The sequence below is a fragment of the Bubalus kerabau genome, chromosome 11 (assembly GCF_029407905.1).
Source record: "Bubalus kerabau isolate K-KA32 ecotype Philippines breed swamp buffalo chromosome 11, PCC_UOA_SB_1v2, whole genome shotgun sequence".
NCBI lineage: Eukaryota > Metazoa > Chordata > Mammalia > Artiodactyla > Bovidae > Bubalus > Bubalus kerabau.
Genome location: NC_073634.1, coordinates 28,711,993 through 28,730,524, shown reverse-complemented (window position 1 = coordinate 28,730,524; position 18,532 = coordinate 28,711,993). Strand labels below are relative to the sequence as shown.

At 40.8% G+C, this 18,532-nt stretch overlaps 1 protein-coding gene across 6 annotated transcripts in view; it reads left to right on the top strand.

Annotated features, from left to right (window-relative positions):
* The window catches only part of THADA (THADA armadillo repeat containing), a 334,534-nt gene that overhangs the window by 119,293 nt on the left and 196,709 nt on the right, over nucleotides 1-18,532 (top strand). The gene's annotated exons all lie outside the window — the stretch shown is intronic.

Below are 18,532 nucleotides of genomic sequence, written 5' to 3'. Positions count from 1 at the left end.
GTGATTTATATCAAAGGTTAATACTTATTTCTTTTATATATTCATTAATGTGTGTAAGGGCAGGGGATATGGAGACTTAGCAGTAAACATCAGCTCAACAAATGAAAAACCCTTCACCAATATGATTTCTAATCAGCCCATTATACTTATACTAATAATTTTCTAACTTTTCTAAGGAACCTGTTTTTAGAAGGTTTAAAGCATCTTGTGCCTCGCATGGTTGGGAGGCTGTGAGCAATCACATGTGGCCGGACAAGCCTGTCAGGCAGGCTAGAGAACCTTCAGAGGAGTTTGTAGGTTAAAACACTCTTGTCACGCCCAGGGGTTTTTATCAACTGGAGCTCTAGGTTAACTCCTTCTCCGAAAGAGGTGGTGGGGGACAGCCCCCCGTAAAGTCAGAGGTGTAGGTGAGAGCACAAAGTAGTAAGGTAGGCAGGCTCTGGTTATGGGGGTAGACGCTCGAGGATTTCCAGGGGGACTCCTGAGGCTCGATCCCGCCTTTGCGTATGTCGAGCCTCCTTCCTCATGACCTTTGCCATGGGCGGAGTGCCTCACTCTGGCCCCCAACAGAAGTGCTGTGTAAAATGATCAAGTGGCTGCTGCATATACTCAAGTATATGTGATTGAGTGGTCTAAAACTTAGTCACAGTGAGAGGATTTTATTTAAAAATCTATGAAAATATTACTGGTTTTTAAATTTTTGAAACATTGCTGAGAAAAATTCCTTCTTTTAATTCTTTCTTGTGGGCAGTATAGACTTGCCTAAAAATGTTTATGACAGACCTAAACACAGTTTTTTCCTCACGTGACCAAAACTTCAAGTAGCGTTCCAGTATTTGAGAAATCAGGTTGAAATTCATTAGGGTGACATTCAGGGCCTTCCATGGCCCAACCTGCTCTCTACCAGAGGAGCTCTAGACTTCTGCCTTGTCCCCAGGCAGGGCTTACACATCTCTACCTGCATGGAGTCTTGTGCAGCCTCATCTCCTCTACATGCTTCCTCTACTAGAGGCTCTTCTTGCCTTGGGAAAGGGAACCCCTAGCTGTCCTGCAAGGCCAGGCGTCACCTAGATTAGTTTAGGACCTCTTTTGCCTTTGCTCTGCATTTCCAAATGGGTCTACCTGCTGCTTGCCTTCCAGCTGTGAAGCTGGCCTTCCCTGAGTAGCCCTTTGTAGGGTCTCCTCTCTGCTTTGGCCTCCAGAGCAAGGTTATACCATTCCATTGGCTCTTACCATGCCAGTCCTTCAGCCATGCTTTGTTTTGATTTCTGCCTTGTTTTTCACACTTGATTTTAAGTCTCTGAGACTTAGAATTGTATCTTCTATGTGCTAGTATCCTCCAGAGCACTTAGCCTAGTGCTGAGCACATGTTTGTCCTTTCCTTGCTTGGTGCTTGTCTAGGCCCAGGACTTGATCATTAGCAGTTTGTAAAGACAGTGAGCTATTTTCAGAACCACTGGGTACCTTTGTACACCAGGTTTATTTTTTGGCTTGTCAGCTCAGTCGTGGAGATGTCAGGCCCAGTTCTGTCCAGAAAACCTGTTTTCTAAATCTTTGCGTGAACAGAAGAGTGTTACAGTCACACTCTGGAGCAGTTTCACCTGGGCGCTGCCAAATCTTTCCTATGGTGATGAGCCGACCCATGTGGGGTGTTCCTCAGATCTCATTTCAGCCTTTTGGGGTACTTTTATTCTTAATTAAAGGTAAGCTTATTTCTAAGACCTTTCTTGAACCAAAGGCAAGTGATTATTCATTAAATGTTTACTTTCTTGACGTTAATTCACTTCAGTGGGTGATAACTCAGGTGGGATTATGCCTTGACAGTGATCTGACAAGGTTGTTGTTCATGGTAGTTATTGACTTTTCCAGTGTGAACCTTTTCAATGCAGCAAGAAGCCAGCACCTTGGTGTCTGAACCATATAAGGAACTGGCTTTCTTTTAATTTTGTGTTTTGAGTTTGAGGAAGAGGCAGGCTGTGCCAAGTTGGGACTTTCAAGACTTCAGTGCTTAATTCATTTGATCTGAAAATTACTGGCAAAATTACTACTTTAGCGAAGTATAGAATCAAGTCTTAGAATAGCAAATGCCCTGGTATGACTGACACAGCATGCTTTAAGGCTTCTGAAAGCATGGGCTGGACTCGGAGAGATTTTAATGGGCCAGTGTGAAGCCAGTGCCCACAGCAGTCAATCCTTCATGTTAGTATAATGCTTTTTGACACCCCTGTGTTTATTCATTCAACAAATAATTTTTGAGCACCAGCTAGGAGCAAGGCATTGTTCCAGGTTCTTGGGGTACAGTGGTGAACAATTACCAAATATTTCACTTCTCTATTATTTTGAATTCTAATCTGTCTCCCCTTACTAGAGTGTCAGCTCTTTGGAGGTCAATCTACCTTCTTCACTGCTCTATCTCCAGTGCCTAGAGCAGTGCCTGACGCATAGCAGAAGCCCAGTCCGTATGAGTGCGGGAGTCAGGTTCTACAACGAGGGAAGGAAGAGTTGCTGCCATAATGGCACAGTGGGGATACATGCAATCTGGGCTTTGAGGAATCCAGTAAGACAACCTAGAGCAAGAAAGAAAACAAAAGGATATGCAGTATTTACCTGGGGAAGAACAGGTGACTGCTCCTGTGCAGAAGTCTGGGGGTCACAATGAGCCATCACCACACGCCCGCGCTCTGCAGAGTGCGCGGGAGGTGTGGCCTGAGGTGAGGTGAGGACCTTGTCTGCCATCTTGAGGACATGTGAGCAAGGGAAGTAGTTTAAGCACAGGTGTAACAGGATTAGATTTGTTTTAGTTTGATTATTTTGGCCACCGTGTAGAGAACACACTGAAGCTGAGTTGGAAGTAAAAGTTGAAGACTGGGAGATCAGTTTGTTTGAGTAGTTTTGTTTAAGATAACATAGGCTGATGGTATCCAGACATTTAAACTTCATGAACCAGCTGAAAAAAGGACATTAAAAAACACCTCACTTGTCAGAATCATTTCCTAAAATAAAGGCCATTTTAATATACATGCCCACAAATACACATGTACCACTCACAGGAGAATCTCAAATAAATGGTAGATATTTAAATGGAACATGTTTAGCTCTATGTGCATTGCCCTGGGTTTTCTCCTTTTCCTCCTGAGTGGGCACCTGTGTGGTCTGATATTTGTAGAGGTGATCCAGCTATAAGGAAGAAATACGGGCAATCTGAATTAGACTAGTGACAGTGGAAATTGAAGTGAATAGAATGGAGAGAAAGGAGGTGAAATCAGCAGAAATTAATGATTTCAAAGTACTTTCAGGTCTCTCACCTCATTTGATAGTAACAGGTAAGGTACAGTCCATGGGATTCTCCAGGCCCGAATACTGGAGTGGGTAGCCGTTCCCTTCTCCGGGGAATCCTCCCAGCCTAGGTATTGAACCCAGGTCTCCTGCATTGTGGGTGGATTCTTTACCAGCTGAACCAAAAGGGAAGCCCAAGAATACTGGAGTGGGTAGCCTATCCCTTGTCCAGCAGATCTTCCCGACCCAGGAATCGAACCAGGGTCTCCTGCATTGTAGGTGGATTCTTTACCAACTGAGCTATCAGGGAAGCCTGGGATTAGGTATAATTATCCCCATTTCATACATGAGGAAGCTAAGACTTGGAAGTTAGGTGACTGACCTGAGTCACATATGTGAGTAATAGCAGAATTGAAATCACCATTGAAGTAGTGTAGAACTCTGGACATGTGGTTTCCTCACCCCACCCCTTTTTGTCTTTTTTTCAAGTTTCAGGGGGAAAAGGAAAAGGAAATGTGAGCTCCCTGTGAGTCATATCTTTTAAGGCAAAACATATGATATTGTCCATCCTTAGAATAAAGCAATGTTTTAGCGATGACTCTGATTCACCCTTACTTTGCAATGCACATCATCCATTACCAGTCCATGCACTTGAGTAACCCTTTTTAAATTAGGCCACAGGACACTAAGAGGCTTCTTTGGCTATATTCTCATTTTATCCTGTGTTACTCTTTGTCCTTTCCATAAATAACCTTTGGGCACCCTATTTATGAGTTTTTGTGGGGGGAGTGAGGCTTTGTGTGTATGTCAGGGTATTTATCTCCTACCACCTGGTTTGTTTGTTTTTTTTTTTTCCATTTTCTTCCTCAGTGTACTTGTCGATCAGAGTTACTTGGTACCATACAAAATTTTTGAAGAATGGTATAGATTTTATAATGTGCTACCCCCGTTGAAGTGTACAGAAAGGAAGTGGAAGTATTTAAGTTCTATAACGTCTAAAAATAAAGGCACCTGGAAAATTTAAAAAAAAAAAAAAACAACAAAATTGGACTTAAAGGAAGGAAAAATGAAGCCATAGCAATTTGAATTGGACAAAAGGAAAAAATGTACTAGAAAATATTTGTGGGCAGTTCCCTGTAAATGGCTTTATAAACAACATTTTTGGTGTGTAGTCACAAAATCCTCTGACCTATGAAACACCAATTTAATGGAATTAATTAAAAATAAGATGGAATGCCAAAATTTACATATGAAAACTATTAGTGACTGTTCCTTCAAATAGTTATTTTATTTAGTGTTTTAGCAGTCATTTTTGTAAGCTCCATGTTTTCTGGCTAATTTGGAGACTTTTTGGAAAACTATTAGAAAGACTGTATTCCCATAAAGACTCAACTGCTAGATGGTCTATTGTAATCACAAATAATTATGAGAAATATGATTTTCCTTTGCCAAGGATGAAATATACTTTTATTGAAGCATCAGCACCTGTTTGTGTGTATGTTCAGTTATGGAAATGTCTGTTTTTACTAGTAGAATGGGCACATCCAAAATAAATACTACGTTCTTAGAATATATGAGTGGAAGAATGTGAGAGCAGCATTGTGTACCATCGTTTTTATTGTCTCACACAATCCTGTGTGTGTGTGTGTGTGTGTGTGGTGTTTGTACTTAGACACCCTAACCATGTTTTTTTCTACTAATATAGATCCATTCATCCCACTTTATGGCTTTCTTCCTGGCCTTTGACTCTTATATTTATGATTTAGTATATGACTACGGCAAAAGTACAGGTGTTAATATATTCAAAATGCTATGTAAAAGTTTTTGTGCCAAACCCAAATTTTACCCATATTTTCCGTGCCTGCACGTCTTGTATTTTTAAAACCTATTTGTATGGCAAGACTGAAAATGACTTCTGTTCTATGGTACTCTTGGATCTCGGAATCTCAGAATGTATTGACCTTAATTGTAATTTGTTCTAATCCCCTTTCTATTCCTTTCATCTCCTCTTTTAAAGTGGGGAGAGGAACAAAGACAGCAGCGTCATAGGAGCCAAGGCCAAAGAACAATGCATGTGTAATTGGATGAGAAGATAGTGTATTAGATTTGTCTATATATTATCTCATTTCTCACAGTAAATCCACAAAGTAGGTACTGTTATTCCCATTTTACAGAAAACAAAGGGGAAAGGTACTCAGCAAGGATTCATAAATCACCCGAGGTTAGTTACACTGCAATAAGCAGTCCTCCACTGGTCTGGCTGATTCTGAGTCTTTGCTCTTTCTCTACGTTGTGTTTCCTCATTTCATCTCCACCACAGAATAAATAATCTATGGAACACAGTTTCAGACTTGAAGCCATGATGTAGTAGAGGCCCTTTCTAAAATAAAATGTTGTGCGTATTGTGTAAAAATATTTTGCTATTGAAAATAGGCTTAATGTAGGCAGATAAGTAATATTTGAACTGCCCTAGTATATTAAAAAAAAAAAAAATGTGAGGAGGGCAGGTCCTTTAAACTATTGTTATGACAAAACAGATGTTTAACAGCCCAGGTAGTCTGGTAAGGAGCTGAGTTTAGTGCTGGTGGGTCAGAGGTCTCTAGTTCTGTTTTTTAAAAGCAGCTAGAGTCTTCTGGGGAGAAGACAATGGCACCCCACTCCAGTACTCTTGCCTGGAAAATCCCATGGATGGAGGAGCCTGGTAGGCTGCAGTGCATGGGGTCGCACAGAGTCGGACATGACTGAAGTGACTTGGCAGCGGCAGCGGCAGTTTATGTCATATTTTTATCTTTGAACTCATGGCGTTATTTTACTTTTAATATACTTATATAATTAAGATGGGTATTTGATTTAACACTTGTGAGTTTTACACATCTTTAAGACTTTACTTGTAGGTATTTATATATTTCAAATATTTACTGGGAAGTATCTTTGCAAAGTGGGGTGAAACATTTTACCAAGCTCCCACTTTCAATGAGTCTCTGTTGGGAAAGGTTAAATAGCACTGTAGAGTAGTCTTTTGGAATTCAGGCAATTCCTCTGCTCAAATAACAGTGAGTATAATTGACAGTCTTAGTAATAAGGTCATAAAGTCAAAAAGAGTTACCACAGTGTGGTCAGCATTTTGACCATAAGGAACAGTATGTAAAAGTTGGTTAACTGAAAGGATTTCCTGCCTCCTTAGTAACTATTGTGTCTCTGTTTCTTTAGAGTCATAGCCAAACTGGAAAGAAGGGGAAAATCTTTTATGGTAGAACATTTGGCATTTAGAATTTGTATTCTTTAGATTCACATGATGAAAAGCTTCTACAGAGAAAAGAAAACCAGAAGCTATCCTTTGAATAAAATGCCTTTCTGCTGTGTTACTTATTCAGGGTGGTCTTCATTGTGCTGTTTTTTTCTTGGCCTATTTTCTGCACCCTGTTTGACACATTATGGAACTTCATGTTTTTAACTGATAGATTTATTCTTTGCATTGGAATGTGTGTATTTGTGCAGCAGGAAGAGAGGTACTATAATCACTCCAAGAAACAGCTGCCACCTGAAATTTATAATCAGTATTAGAAGAAGAGTATTTTTTTTAAAAAAAGGAATTGAATAGAAGCAAATATAACACAGTGGCCAGAAGAAAACTTAAAATGAAAAAAGGTAGATTAACATTCTCGGAGAAATGAGATAAAAGTGATTACATGAAATAAAAACAGGATGGTATTTCTAAAAGAGCAATCAGAATAAGAAAGAGCTATAGGGAATTAGAAAATATGATAGCCCTCAAAAAGTCTACAAGCAGTAAATGCTGGAGAGGGTGTGGAGAAAAGGGAACCCTCTTACACTGTTGGTGGGAATGCAAACTAGTACAGCCACTATGGAGAACAGTGTGGAGATTCCTTAAAAAACTAGAAATAGAACTGCCTTATGATCCACAATCCCACTGCTGGGCATACATACTGGGGAAACCAGAATTGAAAGAGACACGTGTACCCCAATGTTCATCACAGCACTGTTTATAATAGCCAGGACATGGAAGCAACCTAGATGTCCATCAGCAGATGAATGGATAAGAAAGCTGTGGTACATATACACAATAGAATATTACTCAGCTATTAAAAAGAATGCATTTGAATCAGTTCTAATGAGGTGGATGAAAATGGAGCCTATTATACAGAGTGAAGTAAGTCAGAAAGAAAAACACCAATATATGTAACGCATATATATGAAAAAACGCATATATATGGAATTTGGAACGATGGTAACGATGACCCTATATGTGAGACAGCAAAAGAGACACAGATGTAAAGAACAGTCTTTTGGGCTCTGTGGAAGAAGGCAAGGGTGGGATGATTTGAGAGAATAGCATTGAAACATGTATATTTTCATATGTGAAACAGATCGCCAGCCCAGGTTCAATGCATGAGACAGGGTGCTCAGGGCTGGTGCACTGGGATGACCCTGAGGGATGGGGTGGAGAGGGAAGTGGGAGGGGGGTTCAGGATGGGGAACACATGTACACCCATGGTGGATTCATGTCAATGTATGGCAAAAATCACTACAATATTGTAAAGTAATTAGCCTCCAATTAAATAAATTAAATTTTAAAAAAAGAAAAAAAAAAGATGGAAGACAGAATAAAAGAACCCTTTCAGAGGCAAAACTCAAGAGGTCAAGAGAGATGGAAGGTGAGAAAGGGATTTAAAAAAAAATTAGAAGATTATTTCAGGCAATTCAGTATTCTACTTACAAGAGTTCTAAGGGAGAGCACAGGGATTTCCCTGGCAGTCCAGTGGTTAGGACTCTATACTTCCACTGCAGGGACAAAGGTTCTGTTCCTGGTCAGGGAACTAGATCCACATGTGTATGGTACAACCAGAAAAAGTGAGGGTGGGGGGACAGGAGGTTGGAGCAGAGCAAAGTAAGGGCAGGAAATTGTCAAAAAAAAAAACAGCACAGGAAATTTTCCTGGACCTTAAGGACACAAGTTCTGGTACAGTGACTGAAAAACAATCCACACCAAGACACAATACATCATTATGAAATTTCTAAAATTTTGTAGAGTTAAGAAAAACAAAAACAGCTCACATATGGAGAAATAAGGATCAAAATGGGAGCAGCCTTAGAAGATAGAAGAGAGATACCTTTAACATTCTGATGGAGTATGATTACCTTATTTTCATTTTGTATTCAGCTAGATTATTGATCAGGGCTTCCCTGTGGCTCAGAGGTTAAAGCGTCTGCCTCCAATGTGAGAGACCTGAGTTCAATCCCTGAGTCAGGAAGGTCCCCTGGAGAAGGAAATGGTAACCCACTCCAGTATTCCTGCCTGGAGAATCCCATGGACGGAGAAGCCTGTATGGAGATAAAGTAATAGATTATATTTTTATTCAAAACATTAAAAAAAATTAGTCACAAGGGACTTCCCTGGGTGTCCTGTGGTTAAGACTTCACCTTCCAATGCAGGAGGTGCAGGTTTGATCCCTGGTCAGGAAGCTAAGATCCCACATACCTCAGGGCCAAAAAACCAAAACTTAAAAGAGAAGCGACATTGTAACAAATTCAATAAAGATCTTAAAAATAGTCTGCATCAAAAAAAATCTTAAATAAAATAAAATTAAGGACAAGAAAAACTTGATTTTTCTCTTTCTACTTACAGAATCTAAATAATTTGTAAAGCACCAAATTTTTTTTTAAAGTGAGAGTTGCTGAACAGTATTCAACACAAACCCTCCTGTTGACCACTCCTCCAAAACAGCTATGTGTATTATATGTATATTTTTTATGTTTTTATACATATATAGAAAAGGTCTTGAATGGGGCAGTGTGATATTTCTTTTACTACTTACACATTTGTATATTGTTTGGGGTTTTTTTTTAATGAGCGTATATTAATTGTAATTAATAGAATATAACTCAAAAGAGGGGAAAGAGATGAGACATGATTTATTCCTTAATTTATTTTTAAATGAAGGCAGCACATGCTATGTCTGTCTCTTCTACTAGGTGCTATAGGAGATACAGTTGAAGTAGCAAACACAGCCTCAGCCTTTTGAAGGGTTTTGGGTCTGGCTGTTGAGGGGAAACATGCTTGGCAGAGAATGGCTCCCAGCCGAATTGAAAGCCTGCCTCTGTGTGATCTCAGGGTACAGGCTGCTCTCAGGGCCAAGCATATGGCTTTCCAGGGTCTGTGAAGAGGTGGTACCCTACTTCCTTGAGAGTATTAAAAAAAAACAAACAAACACAGCATTCGTGAGAACACCAAACACAGAGCCCTGATCCTGGAATGTCTAATTTAATAAATTTCGTTTGCATTTCTACAGAAACCAACATGCTTCTAGCTTCCAAACCTAGGAGCCAAAGGTTAGGATTTTAAATAATAATAATAATAATGAGTTATACTTATTCCAGATTAGTTTTCTGGCTCTCCAAAAAATAAATGGCTAAGATGTCCAAAATGTTCTTTTTACAACTCTGCCAAATGCTGGCTTTCCCTCTTCGTCTGGAGATCCAGCCAATCTGTTGAAAATTATCCCATCTTTTTGAGTACTTCCAGGCAGTTGTTCAGAGAGAAGACTAAATCCTGCAATCTAAGAGGGACATAGAGACTCTTAAATACTTTCACAGCAGAAGAAATCATTCTTTGATTTCTTAGTCTTATTTCCTCTAGCTGTGAGTTTGGGAAAACATACACTGGACATCACATCATACCTAGGTATAGACAATGTTCTGTATTAACTGGGAGTGTGACATTTGCCTGATGACTCCTTGGCTTTTTTGTTTTGTTGTGTTTTGTTTCCCTTGTAAATAAGCCTTGGCCTGAGTATAAACTTACAAAAAACATGGATTCACTAGGGAGAAGCCCTTGAGTCTGAATAACAACAAGTAAACACACTTTCTTTTCTGGTTTGATTTGCATGAGATTTAACGGATTTTTTCCTTTATATTTTTGTTTTTAGTTTTTTTGAGGGGAAGGTCGTGGTGGTGAGAGTGGTTAAGGGTATTGTTGTATACTAGGAAGATTCTCTTAATTTGAATACAGGGGAGACAAGACTTATTAGATCAAATGGAGTATCTGTGGTCCATTGACCTCTGAAAATGCTTTTTAAGGGCAGATGGATAGATTTTTAAGGATTAGTTTAGTTGCCAGTTTGCCCGCACATCTACTCCATTTAAAGGTGGTGAGTGGGCCTGGCTCAGTGTATGGAGCTTAGGGAGGGAATCTTAATCTAAGTTGACCGGGGCTGATTGACAGCAGGGGAGGGATGGCTATCTGATCCCATCACGAGGACATGAACTCCTTTGAAAACTGGACTGTCTGGGCCACAGTGTCCTCTCCTCATTAAGCAGATGCCTGGTACAGGATGAGTGGATTACCTGTGTAATGGAAACCCTAAAAAAGTCTAGTGGCTGGATTGGGAAACAAGAGAATTGGGTTCTAGTCCTGAATTTTCCCCCAACTTGCATTTTGAATTTGGGAAACTCAGTTCTTCTGAGCATTGGTTTCTTCATCTGGAAAATTAAGTGATTAGAGTAGTAGACCTTCGCTGAGGGTCCCTCCTGTTCTGATATGTTCCTTGAAGTCTGGAACTCTGTTGGCACCTTCCTCATGCTTTAGTAATATGAATTTGGCAAATTCATATTAGTCTTAGTGAACATGTCCATAAGGTTTAGAGTAGGATCTTGAAAAAAATTAGTTGAGTGAAAGCATTACAGGGATAGAAACCAAGAAATTTTTATTCTGAAATATTGGACCTTTTGTTAAATTAGTCTATTAATTGCTAATGAGTGAAAGAGAAGTTTCTAGGTGATTTCTTGCTAGAATTTTGGATGAGGATGAGACCAATTCAACACTGAACTTTTGCATGTTTAGTACATTTGGTTGACTATAGTTTTAATGCTTATATGATATTCTTTCAGTTCGGTCGCTCAGTTGTGTCTAACACTTTGTGACTCTGTGAACTGCAGCACGCCAGGCCTCCGTGTCCATCAGCAACTCCCAGAGTCCACCCAGACCCATGTCCATTGTGTCGGTGATGCCATCCAACCCTCTCATCCTCCATCGTCCCCTTCTCTTCCTGCCCTCAATCTTTCCCAGCATCAGGGTCTTTTCAAATGAGTCAGCTCTTTGCATCAGGTGACCCAAGTATTGGAGTTTCAGCTTCAACATCAGTCCTTCCAATGAACACCCAGGACTGATCTCCTTTAGGATGGACTGGTTGGATCTCCTTGCAGTCCAAGGGACTCTCAAGAGTCTTCTCCAACATCACAGTTCAAAAGCATCAATTCTTTGGCACTTAGCTTTCTTTATAGTCCAACTCTCATATCCATACATGATAATTCTTTAGAATTACCAAATAAGAGCTTTTTAATCCTGTTCTTATTTTTAGAGTCAGACTCTTGGGAAATGGACACTTATGGTTGAAAAGAAGACAGCCTGTCCTTTCCTGGAGCAAGATTTGTGGAGGGAATTCTGAGAAAACAATAACAAGGGAGCACTGAGTGTCCTATGTACTAGCACCATTCTAGGTGTTGAGGTTAGAGAAGAAATAAGACAATTTTTAGTTTCAAGGGTCTAACTTCCTAGTAAGAGGAGACAGGCTTGGAACATGTTTTAATAAAACAGCAGTAACTATTAATGTTACAGAAAAGATGAAATATTATCATAGGGACTTATAGGCAGTGACAGATGGAGTATGCTTTCTTAAATAGAGAGATTTGGAAGTTGGGAATAAAGGGAAGTAAAAAGATAGGGAGTGTGGACCGCTATCTTGGGTTTTACTGTCTTCCAAAGCCCCTCTAAACTGTGTCTCTTGGGCTCACATAGGTATATCAGAGCCTGTACATCAGAGCCTGTGCTTGCTAAGGATAAGAGGGAGGCCAAACTGATGATCTCTCACCCCAACCCTGCTTCCACCAGAACAGTTCCGGTTTGTTGTTGTTTTTCTAATGTTTTAAATATTGGGATTATAGTTGAAAAAAAGTGGTCCATTGCTTTAAAGATTTGGAAAATAACTGCCTTGGAATTAACCAGTTATGTTCACTCTTGCCCTGAGTGTCTTAACTCGTAGGTTTTCGCAGTGGTACAAGGCAAATACCGGTTCTCTCACTCCCTCCCCTCCACCCCAGAGACATCAGTTCTTAATCCCTAGAACCTGTAAATGTTACCTTGTAAGCAAAGGGGGTCTTTGTAGGATCTTTCAATGAGGTGACTATCTTGGATTATTTGGTTGGGCCTTAATGCCATCACTGGTAAGTGGAAAGCAGGGGAGATTTGAGAGACAAAAGAGGAGAAAGCAGTGTGACTGCAGAGGAGATTGGAGATGGTGGGAGTGTCAGCAACCATGCAGAACTAGAAGAGGTGAAGATTTGTATTCTCCCCTAGAACCTCTGGAGGTGCAACTCTGACTCTTTGATTTTTGGACCATTGATAATGATTTCAGATTTCTGGCCTCCAGAACTGTGAGAGGATAAATATAGAAGTTAAATTGTGAGTTCCTTGTTATCAGTGTCCTTTTTATTTAGTATTTACCTTTTTCACAGAGTATAATTCAGTGTCTCAAATGTTATAACTGTGTTTCACTTAACCATTGCTACAAAACAAACATCCCCAAATTTAGTAGCTTAAAATAAGGACAGTGATTTTTTTTTTTTTTTTAATCTCTCACAATTCTGTGGGTTGGCTGGGTTCGGCTGGGTGGTTCTTCTTTACCGTGTGGTGTCATCTGGGGTCACTCACATGGTGGCATTCATCTGGGGCCTCAACTGAGGCAAGGATGCCTGGGCAGGCTAGTTCGGACTCTCTTGCAGAGTGGCCACGTCCTCAGGACAGTGACTACAGAAGCTGCCAGGCCTTGTGACGCCTAAGACACAGCTGGCACTGCATCACTTCCACTACTTCCTGTTGATCAGAAAAGTCACAGGACTACTAGACTAGAGGCCAGGGGAGAGGAGATGGAGCCCGCCTCCTGAAGGGAAGGGGTCCTGCACGTGTAGGGAGGCAGTAGGAACTGTTGTCGGCCATCTTTGGAAACAGTCTACCACAGACTGCTTACACAATGATTATTGGATTAACCCAGATATACTGAGATTTTTAGATGATGGAATTCAGTAAGAAACGTTTCCTAAGAAAAAAATCTCTGATGTTTTTTTTTTTAAAAAAGAAAATTCCAGTAAAGGGAAGTCCCCTGGTGGTCTAGTGGCTAAGATTGTATGCTCCCAATGAAGGGGGCCCAGGTTTGATCCCTGTTCGGGGAGCTAGATCCCACATGCCACAGTTAAGAGTTCACATGGTATAACTAAATGACACCTGGTACAGCCAATGAAGTAAATAAATACAACAGTTTTAAAAATCTAAAAATATATTGTATAAGCTGCCAGAATGGGACCTTGCACACATGAGGAATTCAAGAGATGCCTGCTTACTGACCAACTGGCCGGGTAAGGACAGAAAACGTATTTCCCAGCTCTCTTATGACCGGTGATTTCACAAGGAGTAGGGCAGGGCATTTCTAGAACCAAGACCATTCACTTCTCTCCCTGGGTATTGCATAGTGATGGCTAATTTTGTGATTCGGAAGCTTCTCCACCTGGAAAGCAGTTCCTGCAGGAAAGGGTTAGAAAAGCTTTCAACATGGCCGAGAACTCCATGGCTATCTACAGAGATTAGGAAGGTAGATGAGACTGGCAGGCGACCTGGTCAGAGTCCTTTAACTTCCTACACAGTTTGCCTGAAATTTTATAACAGGACTTCCTGGTGGACGCATCACAGTGATTACAAGTGCTTGTTGAGTGTGAGATTCTGACCCTGGGACCCCTGCCATCCCTTTTGTCCAATCCCTTATTCTTGTTTAGTTATTACAACTCTAGGGAGAAACTCTAGTGTCAGCCCCAGTCAGAGGTAGGGAGAGGATTCTGGGAACGGAGTCAGAGATGGTTTTCTTGGTGGGATTCCAAATCCAGATTTCTTTTTATTAGTTGTTTCTAATTTTTGAGTTTGCATTTGATCATCCTTTGAAATGTGTGTGTGTGCGCTTTGTCTTCTTTGTAGGTTTGTTTGCATTTGGGGGTACTGTATTTCTCAACATGAGTTTGCTGTTTTTATCAGCAGTCACTGTGGCAAGGAAACGTAGGCCCTTAGCTGATTTCTCTCCTCTGGGGTGGTTTTATAGACCAGAAACTAGGGAGTAGCTAGGTTTTAATAGTTTATTGGGTTCCTATTTGAAATACCAACTGAAAACCCCCAGGCTTTTGCCTTCATCATTTGTTTTCATCTAATGACCAGTTTTATGGTGTTTTCCATAGCCTGTGAATAAGTCCAGGCTTTTTAAAACCAGGCACACACTCTACCTTTGCTGCTATTTGCTCTGCACCTCCTTGCTGCTGCAGGTTTTTGCTTGCCCTTGCTAGCTTTCTCTTTTTATACCTTTGTACATTACTCTGTTGATCCTTGTTCCTGGGAGGATTGAGAGTGATAAGGAGTATATATGTAGGAACTGGGAGGTGGAGATACCTTATTTCAACATGTTTCCCCAAATACTTCTTTTCTTTGCATGATAGTTTTCATCCTGTGTGAAACTCAGAAGCACGTGTGCTTCTGGCATTTCAACTAATTAGGACACAGATCTCTAAGAGAAATAGAAGCTTGCTGCACGTGAAGGTTTCTCTTGGCTGTTAGATGGCAGGGAGAGTTCATAGACTACTGAAATGACCAAAGGTCAGATACTGTCCAATGCTCGACTCTCTTGGCGTTAACCAAGATTAGGTGTGGAATGTGCAGACAAAAGGGCGGTGCTGGAGTGAGGCTCTTTCCGCACATGGCTTAGTGGTGCTGGGTTGATGTCTGGATTAGTGCCCCAGGCCTGTGTCCAAACATAGGAGAAGCACAGAGAGTGTACCACACAGAGGCTACTATATCAAAATGGGTTCAGATCCATGTGGACCAGCGTTCTTCATATATTAAGTGTAAAAAGCAGATTATAGAGCAGTATATAAGGAGGAGAAAGGTATGAACGGACATCAAGACAGACTGGCCACTAACTTTGGATAGTATGATTGTGGTGATTTTTAGATTTTTCTTTGCAATGTTCTTTATTTATCTAAATTTTTCTCAATAAATAGGAAGTGTTAGAATAGATTTAAAATAGCTTTTAAAATAAAAACAAAACGGTGCCAGGTGGGCATTTTCTTTCACTCCGTAAACCTCTCTTGCTAGCTTCTTTCGTTCTCAGCCCCAGCTGGACTCTGGGGGAGTCTGTCCAGGAACATGGCAGCTAAGGTTCACCTTGGTGGAGATGACAACCACCCTGTGCTCTGGGCACCTTGCTCTTGGTGCAGGACATGTTGATTTATTCAAGCAGCTTCTGTGTTTCCCCAGGAGCCTCTCATCCGTTGTGCTGGCATTATTCTTACCTGGGATGGGGAACAACTCACCTTTTGATAATCTGAAAAATCCAAGGTTAAAGCTGCTTATTCTAACCCTCTATCCTGGATTGTTTGTTTTCTCCTGTGTTTATCTGCTTTATCCCATTCAGAGTTTTTGCTATTCTCCTTTGTCTTCCTAGGACATTGAACTTACAGAGGTTCAGCTTTTCCTTTTTATCATTTTTCTTGTTTCCGGTAAAGTTGCTGGGCTAGTTTTTGGCCACATAGGTAAACAGGTTTGAAATGCCTGTCACTGGAGAATGTTACCCCCAGTTCAATTCAGTTCAGTCTCTCAGTTGTGTCCGATTCTTTGTGACCTCATGGACAGCAGCACGCCAAGCCCCCCAGTCCATCACCAACTCCCAGCGTTTACTCAAACTCATGCCCATTGAATCGGTGATGCCATCCAACCATCTCGTCGTCTGTCATCCCCTTCTGCTCCCACCTTCAATCTTTCCCAGTGTCAGGGTCTTTTCACATGAGTCAGCTCTTAACATCAGGTGGCCAAAGTATTTGGAGTTTCAGCTTCAACATCAGTCCTTCCAATGAACACCCAGAACTGATCTCCTTTAGGATGGACTGGTTGGATCTCCTTGCAGTCCAAGGGACTCTCAAGAGTCTTCTCCAACACCACAGTTCAAAAGCATCAATTCTTTGGCACTCAGCTTTCTTTATAGTCCAACTCTCACATCCATACATGACTACTGGAAAAACCAAGCCTTGACTAGACGGATCTTTGTTGGCAAAGTAATGCCTCTGTTTTTGAATATGCTATCTAGGTTGGTCATAACTTTCCTTCCAAGGAGTAAGCGTCTTTTAATTTCATGGCTGCAGTCACCATCTGCATTGATTTTGGAGCCCATAAAAATAAAGTCTGACACTGTTTCCACTGTCTCCCCATCTATTTGCCATGAAGCAATGGGACCTGATGACATGATCTTAGTTTTCTGAACGTTGAGCTTTAAGCCAACTTTTTCACTCTCCTCTTTCACTTTCATCAAGAGGCTCTTTAGTTCCTCTTCACTTTCTGTCATAAGGGTGGTGTCATCTGCATATCTGAGGTTATTGATATTTCTCCCGGCAATCTTCATTCCAGCTTGTGCTTCATCCAGCACAGCATTTCTCATGATGTACTCTGCATATAAGTTAAATAAGCAGGGTGACAATATACAGTCTTGACGTACTCCTTTTCCTATTTGGAACCAGTCTGTTGTTCCATGTCCAGTTCTAACTGTTGCTTCCTGACCTGCATATAGGTTTCTCAAGAGGCAGGTCGGGTGGTCTGGTATTCCCATCTCTTGAAGAATTTTCCACAGTTTATTGTGATCCACACAGTCAAAGGCTTTGGCATAGTCAATAAAGCAGAAATAGATGTTTCTTTGGAACTCTCTTGCTTTTTCGATGATCCATCGGATGTTGGGAATTTGATCTCTGGTTCCTCTGCCTTTTCTAAAACCAGCTTGAACATCTGGAAGTTCACGGTTCACATATTGTTGAAGCCTGGCTTGGAGAAGTTTTGAGCATTACTTTGCTAGTGTGTGAGATGAGTGCAATTGTACGGTAGTTTGAGCATTCTTTGGCATTGCCTTTCTTTGGGATTGGAATGAAAACTGACCTTTTCCAGGGCTTGCTATATCTGGGGAGGTAACATATTACCCTGTTGGCTTATTTGGGGGAACTGGAATCAAACCGTTTGTATACCAGGGAGACGAGCTTTATATATTTGTGTTTAAGAACATTTTGAGCCCTGCCAAGATACTCAGTTTATTAATTTAGATGATTCCGAATACGCTTAGATATAGCTAATGATGCACTTTAGGAAATTATTTATTTGTTATCATCTTAGTCATAATTATTTTTCTCCTTGACTTTGTCAAGAACTCTTTTCTCTAGCTTCATTCACCCAGCAACTGTTCACCAGCTATGAACTGAGTATCATACTTAGTACCTGAGATAATATGGAGAAATAAGATACATATGGTTAGTCTCTGCCCATGGAGAGTGTGTAACTGGTGTGAGAAATAAGCAAGTTATGGCATGCTCTAAATGCTGTGATGGGGAGATTGTAAGTTATAGTGTAAGAGCAATGTCAGGCACCCAACCCATGTTTGAAACATCAGGGATGTGTCCTGGGAGAAGTTGGCTTAAGCCCCAAATTCAAAGATTGGGGTTAGTCTGGGGTGGCCGAGGGCAAAAGTGTTCCTAACAGAAAGTGTATTTGCCAACATCTGGAGACTAGAAAGAGCATGAAATGTTGATAGAACTGAAAGAAATTCTGTGTGGCTGGTTTTGAAGGTAGAGAAGCAGAAGTAGCTGGACAAGTGAGTCAGAATGAGCACCACTTTGTAAATCAGGCTGAAGAGTTTAGACTATCCAAAGAGCACTAGGGAACTATTACTCTCATAATGTAGGTTTGTATTTTAAAGACAGTTCTTACCACAATAGAGTTACAGAGAGGGAAGATCTGAGGCAAAGAGGTCAGGTGAGAGGCTGATAAAGCTTCTAGACAAGAAACAATGGCATCAGACTTGTGGTCTAAGTAGGGGGAATGGTGGGAAATAGACTCAACATATACTCTGGTGGTAAAAGTGGCAAGCCTTGCCTATTGATTGGTGCATTGGGAGCTTTGGGCTTGGGAAGCTGAATGAGTAGTTAAGTGTCAGGTAGGTACCAGTCACTGAGAGAATAAAGGCATAAAGCATAGGTTTGAAGTCAACTATATTAGAATTTTTTTTTCTTCTCTGGCTACCATTATTTATTCATTCATTGCCATAATATTTACCAGTCAACCAACATGTACAGAGTATTATGCCATGAAGCAAGAGAGATGCAGGAAAGCCTTGAT